Source organism: Cuculus canorus, chromosome 1, assembly GCF_017976375.1.
Source record: "Cuculus canorus isolate bCucCan1 chromosome 1, bCucCan1.pri, whole genome shotgun sequence".
NCBI lineage: Eukaryota > Metazoa > Chordata > Aves > Cuculiformes > Cuculidae > Cuculus > Cuculus canorus.
This window is the reverse complement of record NC_071401.1, coordinates 196405940-196429833: the sequence shown is the minus strand read 5'-3', so window position 1 is coordinate 196429833 and position 23894 is coordinate 196405940. Positions and strand designations below refer to the sequence as shown.

General features: G+C 37.1%; 1 long non-coding RNA gene across 1 annotated transcript; it reads right to left on the bottom strand.

Moving 5' to 3' along the window:
• Positions 1-5863: 5863 nt before the first annotated feature.
• LOC128854374 (uncharacterized) lies at positions 5864-18024 on the bottom strand. Its single transcript, XR_008453428.1, has 4 exons — positions 17946-18024; positions 17630-17728; positions 16892-16931; positions 5864-6080 (listed from the first exon to the last, which is right to left on the bottom strand). It is a non-coding gene; the product is annotated as an uncharacterized LOC128854374 (long non-coding RNA).
• Between the last annotated feature and the right edge of the window lie 5870 nt (positions 18025-23894).

Below are 23894 nucleotides of genomic sequence, written 5' to 3'. Positions count from 1 at the left end.
GTTCCAGAGAGCATTAGACTGAAAGATGAGATAAAGAACTAGATGTTCTTAAGCATTCTTAAACAATATTCATAACTGTGGTTTAAAATTCTTTGTTAACAGCTTATCTCATTTCTTTTTTTTTTTATTTTTTTCACCTTTGGAAAATATATGCAGTACTCATGGGAAAGGCACATGAAAATAAAGAAAAAATCTTTCTCTCTGATACACCAAGAAGGCTTTCACACAATTTTCTGATTCTCACCCTGTAAGTAACTTATGATCTATCTCTTTATTCTTGAGAATTTTCATTTCTTGTTCTGCTTCTTTATGATATGCTCAATAAATGAATACTTAAAACAATTGCCATGGAGCTTTTACTACAGAGAAATAGGCCATTAAGTTTCAAATCAATGTGGATTATTGCAATGTGAAACTAACAATTTGCTTGAAATTAATACTGGAAGTGAAAAGCTGTGGCAAAGAAATAAAATCAAATTTCATTATTAGACACACTCCCACCATTTCCACAGACCTTAGATGATTCTCTTGTCTAAGAAACTTACTATATTTCTGATTTTTTACTCACTATCCCTTTCTTAAGACACACTAAACTCCAAGAAAAGATTTTTGATGACACTCATAAAATCCAAAGTGAGCCTTTGCTTATCCATGTGTATATTTAAGTACATTTTCACAGCATCACCTCACTCGGATTTATAAGGCCTAAAATGTCCTGAGAAACCACTGAGCTTCTGCTCTTTTGGAAAGAGGATGGTCTTTGATGAGGTATCATTGTGGTATGAGCCCTGGCAAAGAGTACCTGTGTTGATCCACAACAGCAGCCACCAGCAGCCACCAGCAGCAGTAATTATGGAAACTACTGAAATCTCTTTTAACTTATGTAGCTGGAGCCTTTGTCAAACTAGCGCAAGAAGAAATAAGAGTACGGTCATCACAGAAAGTATATTGGTTATTCAAAAGGAACATATACGGGCTTGTGCCTGGTAACTTATTGAAAGAGTAAAAATTGTCTTCATAGTGAAAAGCTTACAATATAAGTAGAAAAGACAGTGAACGGGTACATAAATACAGGTAAAAAGCAGTCAAATAGCTTTGTCAAGGTTAGTGACAGAGCTGAATTAGAAATGAGCATATCTTAAATGCCAGCCAAGGGATTTCAATCATACTGAAGGATGTGTGCTGCATGTGACTTTAACAAAGTTTTAAAAATTGTCATAGAGGATATACTTGTTGAGGAAAAATATCTCCTGTTGTAGCCTGGCTGTGATCAAATGCAGCTTTTTCATGTAAAGCCTGTTTATTTTCTGCCTCTTCAAAAAGAAATTAAGAAAGAGGCAGAAATCAAAGGAATTTTGATGAACAGCTGGAAATTCTTGTCTGCTGTTCCAGCATATTTTTCTGTTGTAGAACAAAGAAAAATAATAATAAAAAACCCTGCAGAAAATGAAGTATATATAGATCATCTAATTTGGATTTATTGGACCTTACTCCTTTATAGCAACGTAAAATGACTGATTTAATAGAGGAGAATATGAGGGGCAGGGGTTCATAAAGAGTAATGTAATACTTTCATACCTTTCCTTGATTAGGTATCTGGACACACTTTCTCTGATGCAGCTCTGCTCATTTCTTTTTAACCTTTACTATCCCAAAAGGTTAAATTAAATCAAACTGTATCACACATCTGCAATACATAAAATGATAGTCATTTCAATAAAACATATTCATTTCTTAGAATTGCACTTTCCACGTCTCTTTATTTCTCTATGATTATTTCTTGAAAAAATATTTTTAGGGTGTGTTGTGTAATTTTCTCTTTTGCTCCACGACGCAACATGGAGCTCAGGAAACTAATCAATAACATATTGTAAAAGCCCTCACCATCAAGAAATCACAGCTTCCTGCAGCAAGAGGCTGTGAGACAAAAAGATTTGAGCTGTTGCAATTGTAATTGAGAACAGCAGTAAGGCAGAGAGCAAAAGAGAGCCACATCTCTGAGCTGCTGGTTCAGCGACTGCAGCACAAGAGGCAGCTGATGCTGGCACCAGCAGCTTCTCACACATGGTATGAGTGTATGTGTGCATGTACGAGTATTTGTCAGAGAGGCTACCAAAATTCAGTGCACGCACACACACCTGAACGATATAAGGATGCCTTTTTTTTCTACAATTACTAGTGCAACAAAGAAGAGCAAATTATTCATCTGACAAACTCTGATACAATTCCAAAAACACATGTCAGTGCTGGGTCCTTTTAAGTCCTTTGGTTTTATTAACTCATAGGATGATTTTTTACAATATTCTTTGGACAATAAGCCAGATTTTCTAATTTATATTTAGCAACATAAATGGGAAGAGGGAAGAAAAATGCTGTTTCTGGTATTAGCAGTTGCACCATTCTCAGAGGATTATCAGAATTGTGAAAGGTGCCCAATAAGCACTATGCAGTCCTAACTAATTCCAGATTAGACATTGGCTGTTAGGTACAAAGCACAAATAACAACTGTTGAGGCATAAATACACCATTGTGAGAGCAATTGTCTTTTTCAGTTCACTCAGTGATAATGAAGTTTGCTTGAATAATTAATAAATAATTACTAAAATAATTAATTCTTAATTTAAAGACGTATCTTAACATTCATCTAGCTTACCAATTCAGTGAGGAAGTCTTGAAAAGAGATAGGTGCAGAAAGGTGCAGATTCATCTTTAACTTTAGATCTCTGCAATATTTAAATCTGAAGTAGTTAGCCCCACCTCCCTAGTCACTGGAGAAAAATAGGTAATTTGTTTCTCTTGGGCAACTATTTTAGAAAGAAATTAATCATGCCTTGAAAGAATTGTTTTTTCTTAAGCCTTCTCAAACCCAATTTTTTTTTCTTAGTGGCCTACAACATTGACTTATGACTCCTAGTTTCAGTCCTAAGATGGAATAATCTGAACAAAGTAGAAAGAAGGGGTAAAAGACATTGTTTAGGGGAATTCTGGGTATCCTCAGAAGCCTGGGAATGGGTGAGATATCCAAGCATCACAAAGGTGGAAAGATATCTTTGTGGACCACTGACTTTTCTAACTTTGGTCCAGAAACTTATGTGCTAAGGACTGATGGAATACATCAGCATGGCTAAGTGCAGTGTCTTTGTCATGGGATGAAATCTTGCTTCACAAATCTTCACAACCTTCTGGAAACTTTAAACTTGATATTCCTGAAGTAAATTATTAGCTACCACTGTCAGTGTTTCAGCTAATGTAGTGGAGATGATGAACAGAGTTAACAACATTGAATAACGAGTCTATATTAGAAATGAGAAGAGCACATTAGTCTTCTTATCAGCTTTGATTTCAGACCACTATGATTGCTACAGTATTTTTATACTTAATTCATTGAATACCCCAAAATCCTTAAATTCAAATTGTTCATGCTTTCAAAAAAAAACCCCACTTTTCCTTGATGCATTGACCCATTGCATTGAAGTAATAGATAAATTGTTTAAGAAAGTGCAGCAAAAGGAATTTGAGCCATTTTCTTTCTGATTCTTTTGAAAGACCATATATGCCATGTAACACCCCGCTCAAGCCCCCAGTGAAGTTCATAGAAAGACTCCTATTCATTTTCATGAGGGCTGACTCAGTCCTGCAGATCTACTAATTGAAACCAACTATAAGTTTGTCCCCTGTTTTTTAAGATAAATGGCACAATATTGCCAGCAATAAGCACGGGTTAACTAATACTTAATTTTTCTTTTATTACTGATTTGCCATCTTTTCTTATTCCCACCAAATGGCTGAAAGAGGTGAAGAATAAGATGCATTCCCCAAGGAAATTATAAAATTCTGTCTTTGCAGTCTTGACCATTTTCCCAAACTTAGGTGATGGCTGCTTGCCAATCTAAACTCTCCTTCAGAGCTGATGAGTTATGGTGTTCCGCAGTGGGTTAAGGTCAGTTACAGCTGCTAGCTTATGCGGTTGGACCAACGGTAAAAGTTGCCAGAGACAAAGCAGAAACAAAACCACAACTGAGATCAGTTTCTGAAGTAGTGATGCAGGAAAACATCTCTCAGCTGATCCTGAGCTGATGAAAACTGGCCCAGCTCCACCCTAGTTAACTGAATGTCACATCAACAGATATCAGCTGCAGAACTTGCTCATGGTCACTACACACTGCATGGCCACAGGTTCATACAGTGCCCACTGTTAGAATCATGCGGTCACAAGTGGCTTTACAGTTCCCCTTTGACTTCTGAAGTCTAGCTAACACCACCACAAGAATGTAAATTAATGCTTGCTGGCTTCACTGCAGATGCGCTTCTACCATATATTTTTTCTCTCAATGACTAGAAGGTGTTGTGTGTCATACACATCCATTCAGGTGTGTGCCTGTGTAGGCATATTTTGGGCAGTGATGATCCTTATTTATCAGCACTGAAGATATGAACTCAGGTACATTGCACAGAATTTGAAACATCTTCTTCAGCTCCTCTTAACCATTCAGAAGGTTACTCGACAAAGAACAGGGAAGCAGTATTCAGCAAGCACTCTACAGCTTGTCAATGGCACAACTGCTAAATTGTCTCAGCTGTACTGTGGAAATCACGGGGCATTTTGGAAGGCTTTGCTTCCTTTCATCCTTAGCAAGGATAGAGACAGCAGAGGTCCTGGCAGCACTGTGTTATCTCAACCTCACATTTATTTAATAGACTGGAAAATCTGCAGAACTTGGAAGAGTGAAACCGATACTTAGGGCAATTTTTTATTTCACCTCTTTGTTATTTCTTTGTGATTGTCTTGGATTGGTTTCCAAGCTCTGTTTGCTTCTGAGATTTCTCACTTCCTTCCTCACTTTCTGCATTTCACCAAATGATGTAATGCACTGTATTAAAAAAAACCAAACAATTACAGAGGCTCAGAAACAGTCACTAGCAGTTGCTTTTCAGATTTTTTTTGTTTTCTTTAGCAGTTTATGTTTCAGGACAGGATTTCAGAGCTAATTAACTATCTTTGCTTTTGTTGCAACCATTATTTTGTTAGGCAACTCTCCAATATCAGTGAATCTAGACTAAACCTGACTCAAAGGATGCACAAACGTTTATTTGTGCCCATCTCTTCTGGTAGCTAATGAAGATAGCGGAAACCCTCACAGTACTGTCAGAGGCCTTGAGTTTAAGCCTACCGGGCCAGTAAGAGAACCATTAAGAATGTCTTACCTGACAGTCATTCTGCATAGTTCTCAAGGAGAACAATATTTTGATTTTATTGATAAATGCCATTGTTTGAGATACAAATATAATAGAAATGATGACTGCTGGTGAAAAACATCACATTTTATGGCATGAGTGTTTAATTTACCAAAAATTTCAGGTAAAGACCTAGTAAATGAATTGAAAGTTATTAGTATTTCAAGTTATTAGCATGCCCATGTTTTCATAATAATGCTATTTTATTATAATAATCTGTTCCCATAAGGCTGCTCATGTGGTTGCAATTCATTATAGCCATAAAAGCATTTGTTTTTATCTGAAGGGTGCAGAAATCAAAACACTGAGTGCAAATAAAAGATAAAAGCTGAGAAGCACAAGAGAAATGGAAGAGAGAGGTATTGATCTTGCATTAGTAAGAACCAAGCAGGACAAGTAGGACAGTTACACACCAGTAAGTGCCTCATCACCGTACTGAGGTCTGTAGCACAATTCTTTGTATTTATAAACCTCTGTGGTCATCTCGGCCCAGCCCCTTCTCTCCTTGTAAGCAGCATGTGCCAGCAATGGGCACAGATTTTGTGTTGCAGAGAAATATATTAAATATTCATCCCAACTTGTGCAATCTACCTCTGAAATAGTCCTGAGGAAAAACCTTGGGGTATTTTTCAATATTCTATGAAAAATCTTGCAGAATTAAGCCTACAGCACTTACATTTGTATACACATGTACTAGAAGCAGGCTGGAAATGTTTATGTTGCAGCACAGACCTTTGGGTACAGCTGACACTCACCGTGCTCTCCTTGATGCAGTCCCCACCTCTATGCACGCCTGTAGATTTTTATTTTAGATTGTTGGTCTTCAGCCCTCAAAGAAAGAATATCTGACAAGAAATTAAATACATAAATGGAAGTATGAGATATTCAGGCGAGATGCAATGACAATATTTGATGCTAAAACAAAACAGGTGAAGCAGTCATCAGTTAAGGAGGTTGTGGAAGCTCCATTGCTGGCTATTCCTAGGGACAGTCTAGATTAATGTGAAATAGACCATGCTTGTATCCAAAGACTCAGTTATTGAGTTGCCCTGTTTCTCTCTACCATTTGTAAGGAAAACCTAGGTGAGTAGGTGTCTGTGAACATTGATGTTGCGGATGCACATAGGAAAGGAGATGTATCTCTGTTGCTCTGTGAACAATTTGATAACTTTTGTCTCTGTAGAAATACAATTGCACGTATCTCCTGTATTATATGAATGTGTATTTCCAAGACACTGGAAGCATTCACTAATTGCCAAATTCAAATAAATTACAACTTAAAACATATATCTGCATGAAGTTTACTCAGTAGTTTGTTTATCTACTTGTTGTAGCAAAGCAATTCTACTGTTCTGTCCTTAGTAAATGCTGAAAGTCAGTATGAAATGTTATACTGTGTGATTTACTCTTTAGAATGGCAGCTTCGCAAATCTCAGTTCTGAACTGTCTGAATGTTTGTTGCACCAAGAGAATCAAGTCTCACGTGAAAAATTTGCAACCATCTTCCTTGCAACGTCCCAGGGTGCTTCAGGCATCTAACTTCTGCATGTTCAAAAGCAAAAATTAAGAGCTCTAAAAAATACTCTGGCTTTTCTGAAGTTTTCAAATTGAGCATTTTGAACTTTAATTGGAAATGAGCCTAAAAAGTGTATTCTTCCAGGTTATTTGTTTCCTGATTCAAAATTTTGTCAGAACAGCAGCCTTAGTCACTACATACTTTAATAACTGGAAGAACATTACTTGTTAAAACAAGCAATTTTAACTGAAAAGTGTCTTTAAAACCATGACTTAGGAGAAAGATCTTCAGAACTTCTTGCTGCTTCTAACAAGACTACATAGGAAATTTGTATTGAGTAACATGATAATGAGTCCACTGTTAGAAAAATAATTGTCTAGGTCATTAATAATCAATAAGGTTGGACACTAATTAATTCATTTCACATATTATTGAAAGTATTTTATGAATTTTAGTCAGATAAAAGGGGAATGTTTCCAAAATTAATAGATAAAGCCTTAAACGTCCTGTATCTAATACAAAGAACAGCATGCTGGCCCACAGCATCAATGGCAACTGCTCATTTCATCCAAGAGCTGCTGCCCAGGTTCCTGGGTTGGTCTGACTGCAAAGTAACTGTCCTGCTGCCTCCATTGAACTCTGATCTCTCTTATTTTTCAGGAAATCCAAGGCAGTGCAACAAAAAGTACAGTAAAACATGTTGTAGGACCAGAAACAAAAAGACCAGGGAGAATGCATTTGATTTTAATCCGCCCACTTGACCTTCATGTTTGTTCCAGCTTTTCTTTTGGATAGTGCTCTCTGCTCAGAGCTGTAAGTTCAAAACTTGCTACATCAGCTTCTGTTCCAGCTCCCTCTGAAGAAACAAAAAAACCTATTAACTTTTATAGACACAGGGTCACAACCCAAGTGATTACTTAGCAGTGCTTCTTCTTTCCTTTAAAAAAGAGAATGGCCAGAAGGCTAGCAAAAAAAGTAAAATTTTTCTTTTTCTTAAAGGAAGAGTGAAAGAACTCACAGTATTTCCCTCAGGGCTTAATGAAGGAAGGCCGCTGGAAAGCTTTAATGATTTTTGCATGTAAAATCCCAGGGAGATCCTCAGGAGTGACTTTGTGCTCCTCCAGCAGCATTGAGTCCAATCTGCTCCCAAACACTTCTCTAGTGGCAGAAAAGTCAGAACCTCTGAAAGCAATATATTCCACTCTTTTGCTATGTTACTACAAAAAGCCTTCCCCTAGCACCCAACCTACATTTTCTTCATATACCTCAGGGATATGGTGAAAAACTTGCCTCTTTGCAGCAGCTTTTCATATATTTAAAGACTGTTACTAGAATCTCTCAATCTTACTATGTCTCCATTGTTTCTCCGTTAAGGAGTTCTACTTTATTCAGCACCTCCTTGCGGGTTATGTGTCATGGATCTATGATTCCTTATGTTTCTATGTATTCCTCTCACAATTTTGCTACTTTCTGCAGCAGAGAAAAGGAGCTAAGTATGTGCAGTGTATCCTAGACAGCTATGAGTTATTGTTGCTCACGTGTTAAAAGAATCTGATGAACCATATGAATGCTACAAATATTAGTATTAATACTTTTAATGAGAAGTAAATTAATAATGTGTCAAAAATATTGAATAAAGAGGTATCAATGGGATAACGTATTTAAATAATCAGAAAAATGCCTTTAGAATTAAAGGCAAAGAATTTCTCATGGGTGAAGAATGGATAGAAAACAGACAATAAATTGTAGAAATTCAAAAAATTCATAGTAAATTCAATTGTGACTCTATTGAGTCCAGTATTGTACTTATGGGTGAACAAGAAGGACACAGAAAATGTTAGAAAAACAGCGTTCTATAGAGGGTTAGCTGAGACAGTTGTACCTCCTACCAGCCACTTCTTATGCAGTACATGACAAGAAGAATAGTAGCATGAATAACATTGATTTTTCCAATTTTTGTCCTTGGGTCAGTATTTCAGGACCACAGGTTATGTTTGCTTTCCCCTCTAGACTCTCTACAACTTTCCTTATTATTCATTATATTTAGTAGTCACTGACAGGTAAACCCTCCATGAATTTAACTGATCCCATTTAGTCTCCAGTGCATTATGTCAATATGTTCCACAGTCCAGTGATGTACTCTCTGAAAAAGGCTTTATTTTTATTGTTTTAAACCTATAAGGCATTATTTTCTTGGCTGCCCTGCTGTTGTTGGATCATGAAAAACAGTGAATAATCAATTCTTATTCAATTTCTTCAGGAATTCATAAACTTTTATCCAAACAGACTAAATAATCTCTTTTCCAATCTAACTGTTCCACTCTATTAATCATCTTTTATAGAATTTGAATTTTCTTTCAGCTTTGCTCTACTAAACTGTCTCTGAGGTATAGTGACCAGGATTCCACAAAGCATTTATGGCTGGACATGATTTTTCTTCATAAAGTCATGCTTAGCTGCTACTTGTCTTGCTATATTCTACAGAAAATATATAGCTTTTTTTTAATGTGATCTTGTATTTTTCCAAGTGCTGAAGTTAAACTAATGGTCAAATAATAGTCTCGTTTTTCTTTTGCTGTGTTTCAAAGAGAAGAACTAAGACTACCTGTGTGAAATGTCTCTGATTGTGATGTCTCCCATTTAATGTCCCACAGTTCAAACACTCAACAATTTCAAATGTATTCTAAATGTAAGTACTCTTAAATCTGTTTTTCCCATCCAGCTTGAGATTAGATATTTTCTGTCCTAACTGCATCAGCCATCTGACCACAGCTGACTGCTTTGTGAAGACTGATGTTAAGAAAGCTACTTGTGTCACCTCAATATATAGTTTATCTTCCTTACTCAGTATTGGACTGATTCTTCCTTGTGTTCTTCCTTTCTCTCTTATAGCATTTACAGAATGTTTCTTTGTCCATGCTAATGGTCCTTGCAACCCATACCTAATTTTGTACTTTTTTGTGCTTTCGGCTACTGCTCATGGATGCTTATCTCTACTTATCTGTCCCTGGGAACTTGGCTTAATTTACCCATCTCTAGAATTCCTTCCTGTATTGCCAGCTCTTTATCCAGACGCAGCAGTCTCTTACTGCCTTTCATCCTCTGCACTTGTGCAGTTTGTGGTTGTGCCTAGATTACCTTTTTCTGAAGAGAGCTACCTATTAATTCATATCCCTTTTTATACAGATTTACTTCGAAAAGTAATACTCTGAGTCTACGATATCTTCACAAGGTTTGGAGAGACAGACTCAATCCTGAGGATTTCCTTCCTCAACAGACTTCTGTTTTGTTCAAAGACCTCAATGCCATTATGACTTGTATTTTACTGCCTACTCACAGAAAACTGCATCTACCTCATCTTCACAGAAAATCTGTCTACAGAGGATCCCTACTATGGCAATTGTCTTTATTACTATTTAAAGAATTCCTAGAAGTGTGTCTTTTATTTGTTCAGGATCCCAGAACCAGCGTATAAATCTTTGATGTACATGGCAACATATTTGTTTTTTCCTATAAAAATGCATGTTTTGATACTAGTATTCTGATCATGTAAATAATTTTTGCCACACAGAAGACAGTAAATAATGTGAACAATATAAAGACTTTGTAAAAAAGCAAGTGTATAGACATATACATGGAATATTTACAACACTTTTCAGGTCCCCTGAAATAGTGTATTGTAAAAATAACAAGAATTCAAGAAAGAACAAGGGAAATGAACTGGGCAGCTTTACACATACAGACTTTGATAACAAAAACATTGTGCGTAAGGTATTATAGAAGGGGCTTCTCATTGGTTTCACTGAGATACAAGAACTACACAAAGCAACTAAAAGACTGCTAAGAGCTGTTAGAGCATGCCAAGTAGGTTGGCCCCTTCTAAACCTTGGAAAGAAATGCAGCATCTCAGTGTCTAGTCAGCTGGAGTCCTAGAGTCATTATAGTTCTACATGGATCATTTTCTTGAACCTTACAGTAGAACTCAGCTGTTCAAGTCAATCACTTCATTAATTTTATTTCTCATGATAAATATTGATTTTCCTATACCTACTAGTCAGATCTGGAATAACCCTGCAAGAAGCTGAATTCAACTAATATCAACAATGCCATGTGTTCCACTTCAGGTCATTGAGCTAAGCTCATAAACAGTATTGCCTCTAAAAGCCACTGCTCTATTAAATTATTGTCCTGGCTTTGTTGGAAATTTGTCATCATTGACATTATTTAAGTTCACTCTTTATTTTTTGTGAGATTTTTAACCTTTGTTAAAAGTCCTCTCATTTTTAAGAGGCCATAGAAACTGGTTTACTTCACTATTTTTATAGCATATACCTACAATAGTGTTGGGACTTTTGTCTCAGCATTTTTATGAAATTCCTTTAAAATTCTGAGGTTATCTTCCCATTTTTTATGTACAGAACCTTCTTGATTACATTTAAAAAATAACACAGGTCTTAAAATCTATCCTGAAGCTACTGCTTTGTATTTTTCATTCAATTTCTAACATCAGAAATAAAACCTGAATTTATTTGACAGTTGCCTCCTTAACACAATACTCATATTTAACAGGTCATCTTTTATTACATATTTTTTAACTAATTCTTTCTCCACTAACAACTACATAACATTATTTTTCCTTGAGAAATTTTTAAAAAGTAAATATTTGTCTTTAAGTAGCTCAAGTTCCAGCTAACGATTAGCAGAACTAAATAAGGGAAAAAAACCCAAAAGAACTAACAACTTTATAAAAACATAACAAAATTCAAAACATAAAGAATATCTGGTGAAAAAGGAAATCCAAAAGTGACCAGCAATTAAAATTAATTTTCTGTTAAAAAAAAGATAGTGAATGCTATTTTATTTCTTGATTAGCTAAGTTGCATTTGTGGATGAGATGTTCTGTGTCAATGCATCAGGAAATATTTATAAGAAAGTGAACCGAAGGTATATTATAAATACTTCTAGCTTTTAATGTAAAAGTCTTAATAAACTTTAAAACTAATTCCAGTGTCTGCTACTGTTCAAATCTAATAAGTTAATTTCTAATAAGCCCTTCAGCATTAATGGAGAGGAGAATCATATTCCATGTTAATGGATCCAAGAAGTGCTATTTGATGACAAATGTATGAGTAGCTTTAACTTTTGGGTATAGTGGCTGAATTTATCTGACTTAACATGTGAAGAATCAAGATCTGCTGGTAGCCTGACTGCATTAAACAACATCAGTGAAAAAGGAAATAATCTGGGACCATCCAGAGAACAAAATCCAGGGTTACTAATGGAAGCAGAAGAGAATAAGAGTCTTTTTCTCCATACCACGTAGCTGGAGACAGCTTCTTTATTATTAAAAACATTTTGTTGAGGACTTGCACATCCCTGTTGTAAGGCAATAAAAAGAACAGCCTTAGAAATTCATATTTCTAAGGGTGTATTTAAAGAAACAAGTAAAAGTAACGACATACCAGTGTGCAGTGTTGAACTGCACAGTGTTTTCATGCCATGGGATTCAGCCAAATCTTTCCATCCTCAAAGATAATTCAGGAAAAAAACATGTCATGTAAACCAATTATAGCAAAAAAGAACCATGACCCTCTTTTCTCACATCAACCTTGATATAACTTCCTTAAACTTGTTAAAGGATAAATTTGGCTTAGTCCATGTTATCAAGTGTGTTTATTAATTGTTATGTGATTTTAAATGTTGAAGACCTATTTTTCTGTAGCATTATATTAAATTATTATGTTTTCTGGATACTGTTTCATATCAAAGGAATAATTTATAGATTGTTGCATTTATTCATATATATATTCATATATGTATTCATATTGGCATCATGTTGAGTTTCTTTGGGTTTTCATTTTCTCCCTGTTTGCCATGTTCTAGCTTATATAGGTAACTCTATATTAGGCAGTTTTCTCATTCAGACATAATGGTTTGTCTTTAAGTGCCACTGCAAGTGGTGAGATTTTATGCTCAGCAAATTATATTCAGTCACAGATTCTCATTTCAAGAGGAAAACATTTATACAGACTGTCAAAACTCTCTGTCCTTCAGTTCCACATAGACCCTTCAGTGTATTTAATGTATATAGCCCCCAGTTAACACCATTTAACTTAGGAATGACCCACTTTTCTTTTTTTGCCATGACAGATAATACATTTTGCTCCTTCACAACACTTCATTTAACAAACAGAATTAACCTCTGGTAGCAAGTGACATCGTTTGACTCCCCCTTCTCTCCTGGAGGGGTGAAGGTAACCAAAAAGTGGTAAGGCAAGGAAAAAACAACTTCAGATGACTGAGTATTTGGGGACCAAAGTTCAGAAGAGAGCACGCTGTCACCTTTCCACATCTGTATTGGTAAAAGAGAAGCGAGACTGAGGCAGGCACTGATGGTACCACGATATTACTGTTTGCATTCACCACCGAGGGCAGAACAAACCGGCTCTGGTTCAGAAACCATTTAGACACACAACTGGACACCCATGTAGCCTGTGGCCTCCAGATCAGAGCAGCCCTGCAGCTGCCTGGCTTTGAGCACAGGAAAAATGAATGGCTGCTTGTTTGCACCTGGCCATGACATGCCAGGAGTGTAAGAGCAACACAATGCACGGGCTGTGGTTTTCAGACAGTGGTTTTCTCTAAAAGTGATAACATAGGGAGTTGGTGTGTAGAAAGGCCAGTGCCTCCTCACGCACCTGTGAGGGGAGGCAAACAGGGCAGGTGACCCTAAACTCACCAACGGAGTATTCCATCCCATATATGCCATACTCACTATAAACCTGAAAGATCATGAGGGTCTTGCTCTCTTCTGCAATGGCTGACATCCAGCGAGGACCTTGTCTCGCCTTGTTCCTGATCCTGGATCCATGCTTTGCTGAATCCAGTTCCTGAGTTCAGCTCCCTCCTAGATGTGGACCCATTCCCTCATATCTGCTCTGCAGCATTTGTGGTGACATGTAGTCATCAAGGGGTGGGGGCACGATCTCATATATTTGTATATATTATTATTATTACTATTATTACTATTATTGTTGTTGTTTCATTAAAGCTGTGGTTTTAGTCTCCAACTCACAAGTTCCTCTCATTTTCCCTCTACCTTTCCCCTGCAGGTTGGGGTTGGGAGGGAGGAGGAGCGGGGCAGGAAAGGAATTTTTGAAAGCTCATCTGCATGGTTTTAGCTGCCAAGATTTAGCTGGGTAGGGCTAAACCGTGACAAGACTTTTTGAATAGAGAAGTGTAGGAAATTAAACGTGTGGGAAATATTGGAACTGGGAGTGTATTTGAGGTTTTTAATTGCTGAGCTTCCAGGTAGGGGACTCCATTCAGCTGAACTTTTGCTATGATTTGGTATTGATTTTTCTGTCTGCTTTTTTTCAGAGTGTTTATTTTGGACATATACTTTTTTATATGTATGTGAATTAATGAATAAAATGAAATATTCAGACTCATATTATTTCCAGCTATCTGGTTTATGCAAGTTTTGCCAGCTGATACACAGCATGAAGCACATGGGTAAAGGATAGCAACATTTTTCTCCCCAACCATTTTATAACATACAATTTTGTATTTTTATTTCTTGAGATGTATTTGCAGTCATGCTGCAATTAACACACAGCCCTGGGGACACAGAAAAATATTCATACACATTTAGTAGGCCCTATTTAAGTTAATATAAAATCACTGTTCCTTGAGATTATATTTGAAAGAAGTTTTACTGCAAATGTGAAGGAATGAAGGCACTATTGTGGTGGAAAGCAAGCAGCATACATAGTTATTTCTAGGCAAGCAGATAGCTATCCCAATGTATAATCTCATTAAAATATCAAAAAAAGTCCATTGAGGTTCCTGAGTTGTAACATCAGGATGTCATCAGAATGTGAGATTATTTAAGAAGCACTACATCATTTTGCCAATGAAGCTCTCCTCCATGCACAAAAGCTTGGAGCAGCCTTGCCAAAGGGTGTCAGCCGTAGTTTTCTGGCCTTTCTGAATTTTAGCTGTACAGATACAAATTTCTGCTAACAGATACCATATCTGTATGTACAGTTAAATTGCATCACCCATTTTCAATTGTACACAAGAGGAGTTTTGACTATTTAAAAATGCTTTGAGCTGTGTATGCTTTTCAGCTTCACTGTGCATGAATGTTTTATTGGAATATTAAGTCAGCTTACTTGAGGATTACTGGCTTGTAAATGCAATAGTGAGGGAATTTAGACATGTTGGAGTTTCAATTTATTTTTCAAATAGTGACCTATGGTGCAACTTACTATTATTTTGTCTATTTATTCCTGTTGGAAGGCTATTACTCATACTTTGCTGCAGATTAACCTTGCATAGTTGAAGAACTTATAAAAATAATCCTGTGACTTCAGAAGGGGATCACACACCCTTAGTTATGCACGTGCTGCATCATGGAAATTATTTTCATACATTCATAGAACCATAGAATCGTAGAATAGTTTGGGTTGGAAGGGACCTTAAAGATCACGCAGTTCCACCCCCCCTGCCATGGGCAGGGACATCTCACTATATCAGACTGCCCTGGCCTTGAATACCTCCAGGAATGGAGCAGCCACAAGTTCCCTGGGCAACGTGTGCCAGTGTCGCCACTCTCATGGTGAAGAAATTCTTTTCATTCTCTGTTCTGGTTTTATTTCTAAATATTTATTTGAATGGATTTTTCCTTAAAGTTGGTCCCTCAGCTGTAATGATTCACTGGCCACAACTTTTCTTCATCCACAGCAGCTCTGACTATTTGAAATGCATTTCATTAAGAAGAATTCCAGTCTTAAAAATATCTTAGTTAAAACTCATGACCCAGGTTTTTACCAAGTTCAGGTCTTAAGAAATACTGAGACACATACCCCTTGCTGATTGAGTAGAACATAAACTCTGTAGTGTTCAAATTACTGTCTACAGATATAGGAAAAAAAAACCCAAGTATTTGGTCCAAAAGATGGATTCGTCACATCTGCCTCAAATATTCAGCATCTCTAACCAAACACGAGGCGGTATTCCTCAGAAAGAAATTCCGAAAAGCTTTAAGATGACACCTGTCTCTCTAGCCTATGTAGGAACATATTTCCTAACAGGGCAATTCAGCTTCCCACACACCTACCGAGGAGGTGCCTGGAACCAGCCCAAAAGGGAGCCCAAGAAGGGAATTGTCTGAACCATACTCAGACACTGCGCTGTATAGGGCAAGCCAGTTTAACCTTCAATTTAAATTGGTTTTCTCCAGGTTTGGGAGACAGAGGTGGCAATGCTTACCCATAAAAAGCAATCTGGTCTCAATGCATTTTCAGCAAATGACGGCTGGGAGCAAGCATGCTGATGCTTACAGATGTTTGTGAGAAGCAGTTCTCTCTTACTACCATGAAATTGATTACCTATAGACTTTCTAATCTCACTTTAGGTGATAAGAAAAAATAGTCTGATTATGGATCTAAGATATTTAAACACTTTGGAAATCATTGCCATATGTCTACATGTGTGTGCAATCACTGATTTTGAACACATCATTTTCTTTCTTCCTTAATGTACCTAAATGTTCTTGCTTTCCCATTCTCTGAGCAGATTGGAAGATTTTTGCTGCAAAATCCGCCTTTATTGCACGATACTGCAGCTAATTCAGGGACCATCTGTGATTGCTTATAACTTGAATCATTCCTTTCAATGTGCATTGTATTGCACTTGTCGAAGTTCAATTTCATCTCCAGCAGCATTGCTTGTTTACCTAGCTTTACTCTTTCCCAACAGAGGTTGTCATATTCCTTCTGAGTTTGCACATAAATAATCCGGAGACAGCAGCATACTTTACAAGTTTTCTGTGTCCGGATGAATCTCACAAAAGGGACAGTTTCTGCACAGCTACAGTGCAAAGGATGCAGTACTGGAATTGCTCCCTTTCCTCCCACAATGTTCCCTCTCACAGGGTTGCACATCACTGCCCTATGAAGCATACAGCAGCAATACAGAATTTCCATCCTGAAGACAGCCAAGGGGAGAGGGAGAATATTGTCCCACCTCACCCTCCTTGATGCCCATGGATCCTATTTCAGGTCAGTGAAGCAGGTATCTGGTAGGATAGTGGGTGGTATTTTGAGTAGTCTACTGAAGATTCATGTCACATACCAAGCGTCTTCTGATGGATGAGTTCTTTCAGCCACCGTGACTACAACACAGAGAGAGATAATTAGCTCTAAGTTATCTGTCTTAGGTACCAAGAGCAATGATGCCTGAGGCTTCAGTGTAGCTATATAACCATTTGCCAAATATATTGTTGCTGTGAGTATTCTGCTAGCGATATCTAACCCAGCTGGACTTAAGGTACTGCAGGCATATCAGCTGTAACCTTTATGCACGGGCATGTGAGTGCTCTCTAACTTGCTTTCTGTAGATTTGCTGTCTTTTAAAGAGATATCAGTATCTCTTATTAGGCCCAACCACTCAAGGGAGGTATAAAGGACATGGTTTCTCATGCAGGATTAATCTCCCTGAACCCCAGCCCTCAAATGCATGCAGCTGGAGCTGCAGTATTGGCTGCCAGTTCTTCTGCACCCTGTGATCTGTGTTGCAAACTCCTTGGAGATCTTATCATGCAGTTTTGAAGCTTTCGGGGAATTTCCTAAAAGTCTTCATTGTCCCGTGACTTCACACTTTTCATGATGCAAATATTTCCTTGTCACGTGAAGAACCGGAAAATGCTAAAACTAAAACCACAAGTAACGGAAGGGAAAGAAGAGACTAGGATTTCTGATTACTAATGTCACGTGAATTTTTAAAAGCCTGAATCACAATTCCCAAAAGCTGAGGGCTGCTAAATGTAGCCCCAAATCAGAAACGGACAGTACTTTGGCAGATATCACGTACCATCTGATGCAAAACTGCAAGATGTCTGTTTCTTCTCACAAAGAATCCTAGTCTCCTCTGAGAAGGGGTGCATTGCAGGTTCACCAGCATCACAAGACTCTGCAGCCAGAGGGAGGAGGAAATTAAGAGTAATCAAAAGAGAAAACAAAATGGCTACGTCAGGTGTGAAAACTACAAAAAGGAAGAAAGGGAAAAGCAGGCAATTCAGCAGATGCCCTGGAAGAAGGAAGAATGTACAATGAATGAACGAATGTGGTCACCAGGATAGAAAATATTGAGGGACAAGTATAGAACACAAGGATGGGTAAATCTCTACCTTTTACGCAGAATCCTTGTTGTGCCTATTCGCATTTGACTGTTCATACTCTCCCACAGATTCACGCTGAACAGGAATCTTCCAGATGGTGATCTGAGGTGAAGGAAAGCAAAATACCCTTAAATATCTGTCCAGAGACATTTTTCACTTACAGAGGAGGGACAGTCAGGAGAAATCCTTTGGGAGAAAGAAGGAAATATTGAAGGAAGAATTTACTTGTGCTTCTTCTGTCTCACATCTGTTTAGATCAGACATACATAGCAACAGCATCTTTTCCACTGTATCTGCACAATGCCTGGTGTATTTTAGGAACTGCAGTCAAGTAAAAGAAGGGAAATACAGTGAGAAAAGGAAAGGAGAAAGCATATTTTTTTTGTGTACCAAGGAAACTCAAGACAATTTGACTGAATGATATTTTAATATTTAAGGGTTTCATTCTTTCAATATGTTTGCTGAGTATCTTCAGCTGTCTTGAAACCTCAAAAGTGATTTTATGGAACACACATCTGTAGATTTATCTTTTTTGTAGAATTTTATTATAGGTACGTAAATGTGTGATGAATGCCACACCAGCACCTTGTTTCATTTAAAACTCATTGTTTCTCTGTTGTGCAGATTCCTTTCCCTGACTACTGGGAAGAACCTGACAGAGACAAGCCATGAGAAGCAGAAGGAAGGTGCAGGGAAGACATATTTCTCTTCTGTGCAAGTCTTTTCTTAAATATTATTTTATCTTATCCCAGTAATGAGTACCAAAGAAAAAGCAAAATGCAAGGTGCATTACTAATGCATCTTCTTGCAGCATGTAAAAACTGTGTTTATACAATTTATCGGGTGCAGCTAAGGCCATGATCCAACATTTTGTCATTAAAAGAAAAGTAGGAGTGTCTGTAGCATTTGCTGATGTGATAAAAAACATTTGTTGACATAAATACTGTTTCTAAGATCCCAGTGTCAGCATGTAAATCTGTTGTTTTCTGGTAATTCTGATTATCAAATATGGTACCCTTCCAGATAGAGCCTTTTCTTCTGCAGTCACAGAGTTGTGCAGGACTATTGAGGCTTCCTAGGCTTCTTAAAAATTTATAACCATCATAATATGATAATCTACGCAAACCTGAAGGTTATTGCAGTGCCTTGACTACAGTGATGTAATCCTCACTAAAGGGACTTCTATCTCAACTCTAATTTCACGCATTTTTCAGCAACAGAAAAAAAATGAGGGAAATGTATTTACCAGCTGTAAGTTGTAAGAGGGTTTTATAATACTCAATGTCTAACAGAGTTCTGACTATGAGGTAAATGCTAATAACTTCCAATACAGTCAAAAATGCCACTGCATTACTCTGCTTGGTCATGTGAGGTAATTATAATAAATGGGAGAGTTTTTCAGGTGAAATTGTTGTTCAGCTCATCTCTTCCTAAAGCATGGTTATAATTGTAAAGTCTATGTGTTGTGGTTTTATCTCAATAGATAAAAGTTAGTAGTAAATAAATAAATCCAACACTGACTTGGGTTCTAGCCTTAGCAAAGTTTCTGCTCTATTTTCTTGTCATTTTTATCTGCCTTATCAATCTCATTAGATTTCCAAGGCAGGGTTTATCTCATGATGTATTTTGCACTCAGATGTTCTTCAGTATAAAAGACTTTGATCTCATTTAGACTATGCTCATTACTGTAATATAAAGTAATGTTAATATAGTGTTGAAAATAGTAGTATCTCTACCACTGCCATTGTAAACCATTCTATAGTCCAATGCTTGTCACTCAAAGGAAGTTTTCCTTTTTCATGTTTTATGACTCCTCATGTACAACTCTACATGTTCTCAGCTGTTCTGCTGAGTGCATTCCTGAATACTCCTTCCCTACCTCAAAAGCACACTCATTAATAATTTCTAGATTGAATTAATGCTTCACCACCTCTTATGTAAAATACACCAATTTCCCATTCTAAATCCTTCTTCAAATCCCAGCCCATACCCTTGATTTCTTTTTGTGTGCCTTTGGCTATCTAGTATTTCATGAAAAAATACCCCTTTTCCTACAGAAAGCACAAACAAAATATCACCTAAGTAATTTATGGCCTTAAAAATTGTTTCACAAAGAATGAAATAGCAAAGCATTCTTTTTTATCCTGAATGTACCATGCTACAGGAAAGTAACATGGTTCCCCTGTGACAGACCATAAACCGTGTTTCTACCAGTTTTAATACTTTTCTCAGAAGAACAGTTTCCATGTTTAAAGTTTAAAATAAATGTTTGATATTTAAAGCAAAAGGATTCCTTCTGCCCTTCAGATGCTTAGGCAGTCATAAGGCACAACAAGAACTCCTTTGCCAAGCACTGACATCCGGCTCTCGTGCTGTTGGTGCCACAACTGATTACCCTTTACAGAAATATGAGAACTGCTAACAGCAGGTCCAGGAAGGCTCAGCCTCCCCCACCTTTTAAAGGCTTTGATTCAAAATGTCATTCACAGCTCCTATGTGTTTATTCCCAGGTGCATATGCATTTGAAACACTATGCCAAGCAAAAAATGTTTGCTTTTCTTTTGGGGGTTATGAATACATCATACACTTTTCAAATAAAATAACCCAGAACATTGTATTAAGTGATGGGGTTTTTTTTCACACAGAGCTATATTCTCAAGGTCAAATCCTGTTCCCAATGAAATGGAAGGGAGAATCACAACTGATTGTAGTGGGATCAAAATATTGCCTTTAAGGCTAAGCTCTCTCCTCAGAGCTCACCTTTTGTGTGTGCAACAAAATAAGTGGTCAGATTTGCAGAAATTGCCAGTGGAAATTTGTTGTCCTTGGAAAAAAAATGGTCCAGATGTTTCACACAAAACATTGCATATGTAATGATCTGCAAACATCCTAGTACTATTTTCATAACTCCAAGTTAGAGCTGGAAGAACAGGAGCAAGCTCTAGCAGAATCCATCTATCTCTAAAATATTTAGTGAAGAACAATCACAACCTATCTAAAAACTAAAAGGAGGGGGAAAGCACTTTCATTTTCCTGTAGAGTCATTAGAATCATTTTAGTTACTCTTGCCTCCATTCTGTTTTTTTTTTCTCCCTTCTCACTCCACCATTCTCTCTCTCTCTCCCCCTCACCTCATCCCATTTCTCCCACCTTAATTATTACATAAAGATATAACTATCCTCTTGCCTGTAAGAAAACACAAGGGTATCTTCTGCTTTACGCTATTGAATAATATGATGTGTTCTGATACGATTCAATAATGGCTCTCCATAGATTATCTCAGATTTCTAAAGACTCCAGCTCTGAACACTGGAGCAGCTCCTATGCTCGTGACAATAATAGTGACCAGGAAGGTTACACAAGCAGATGAGGCACTGCGAGTGGTATTCAGTTGCCTAAACATAAGTGTCTAACAATGAGATACCCTGGGGTATCTAAGACATCCACCCAGGAGCAGCAGACATGATAGTGGAACCCAGCACCTTTCTGCTTGTACTGGACAAAAGAATCAAGCCTTAGGTACCACTGTGCATGTAAAGTGATTTACTGTATGGACCCTGTTCCCAAAACTGGGTAGGTCTTTAATGATTATAAAGGGAGCTTGCATTCCACGGCTGTCATATAGCCACCCACATGCATAAGCTTAGGTTTAAATTTCTTGGATTGGAGCTGAATTTCATTCAGTCTTCACTGGCACAAGTGGCAATGTTATCATCATTGTATAACATTATTTCTTAAGATTTTCTTATTGTTTAGTTGAAATTTTGATTCCAAAGCAACGTAGGCTTTTAAGAGGATTAAAATAATTAAATAAATAAATATAACTCCCTGAAAACTCAACAAGTAAAACAACAACCTTCTACTTAACAAGTACTTCTAAAGGAAAGGAGTGTCTACAGACAGTTTATAGATACACAACAAAAATCATACCATATCATGCAAGGTACAGGAATCAGCTAATATAATATCTTCAGTCTGCTATGCTGAAAACTATGAAGAGGATGATCCTTACCCAGAACAGCGATGAAGCCTCACTGTTGTGGCACAGTGTGAACTGTAACTCAGAAGACTTCTGGGTATTAACATAGATAATCTGGTGCTAGAATGGAATCATTACTGTTAATCTTGTGCTCAGTATGTGGAGGCTGCAACATATATGGGATTATTGTCCTACTGACTTTGAGCGAGGAGTGTAAACAGTCTTTTGAAAAATAAACTTCATTATTGTAGTTCTGAAAAAATGACTGGCTTTAATGAACTCTAATTCAAAGATTTTGGTTCCATATACCAGTTAAAGCATAGCAGAACTTGTTTGGAAACACTGAGTTTTTTTCAATACGATAGTACTAGATGAAAATCAATAATGTAACTGATGGTATTTTTCAAGACGAGAGGGATGTATTTTATCTGTTACATACTGGAGATCAAGTAGCTGCAGACCTTAATAACAACTAGACCAGAAGTCTTTGACACGCAGCAAAACCCACTCATGAATCAGTCTCATACTGCTATAGAGATTCAAATGACTGCAGTTTTCAGAAGAGTCTTAAGGTAGAAAAACCTTCCATGTTGTCTTACATTATGGCTGTTCTGACTCTCATGCCAGAGTCAGCTTTGAGACTCTATGTTCTTGATCCTACTAAGTGCTGAGAAATATGAAATCAAGTTTAATCAAAGACAGCTAGAAATGCTTAGAATTTCATCTGGTTTTGATTTACCTGCACAGAGTCATGGAAGAAAGACCGTAATATAAAATGTTGGCCATGCTGATGCATGAGTAATGATTCGTCAGGGAAGTAGAAACACGTGGCATTTATACACAACAGAAAAAGGACTCTTCTGTTGATATAAACCACTTCCTCCAATGTTTTACAAAAGCAGCTGCTCTGCTTCAACCCACTAAATTCCTCAAGACTGAAATTATAAATTAGTATTCAATCTGGGACACAGCAAGACAACTTAACTGTTTAGAATTTAGGATTTGTAGAATAAAAAAGGATTTCTAGCTTCCATCATGTCAGTGGTTTTCAGAACCATTTATAACTTTACTTACACAGCTTAGGACTGCATCAATAAATAAAACTAATATGCTCATTATTTAAGACACAATCATGGACCGTACATTTAAGAAGAAAATAACTTCTGAGATTATGTGTTCTTGATTGTGTTTTCAGTATCTGAAGTGGAGCATTTCAAGGAGGCACAAAAAGGAAATGTATAATGAATGATATCCTGAAAATTTCATGAAACCCGTTCTAATGGAAAAAGCTGGTTTATTTGTGACTGTCCAACCTGATGCCACACATCTAAAGCCATTCTAGTGAAGCCAATCAGTGAAGCTTTCAACTGTCACACTGACATTGTCTTAAAAGTGGACCCAACTTGATTATATCATCTATTAAGTCAGCTTTAATTTATTGTATATATCTCTACAGTGCTTTTTTACTAATAATCTCATCAATAAATTAGCATTGATCACAAGTCTATTTTGATTAAAAAAACCCCACATTCAGACACCAAGTCTATGTTAGATAATACCATGCACAAATTCTATTAATGGAAGCCAGTGCTGTTGAATACACCACTAAGACAACAATTAAAGTATAACGCGTAGGTCTTTTAGGCTTTCAAAAAATGCAGGTTGTTACCAGCACTCCTTTAGTTTTATTAGATTTTTTAGGGGGAAAAAAAGAAGATATTAATAAACAATTAATAATATGGAAAATGAGATAATTAATACAGAGCACTAAAACTTTATGAAATCACAGTCTTTGTAAAAACTCCTGATCACAGCATCACTTTTGATCTCTGTAGTCTTTCAAATAAACTGAAGTTTCAGACAACAGTCTCACCAACCAGGAAGGAGTGAAGGCAGGGTAACAGCCTCTCCCTTACTCAGCACTGCTGTGGGGCCCATGCAGTAGGCCTGGGGTGCAGCATCTGCTATAAACTCTGTGT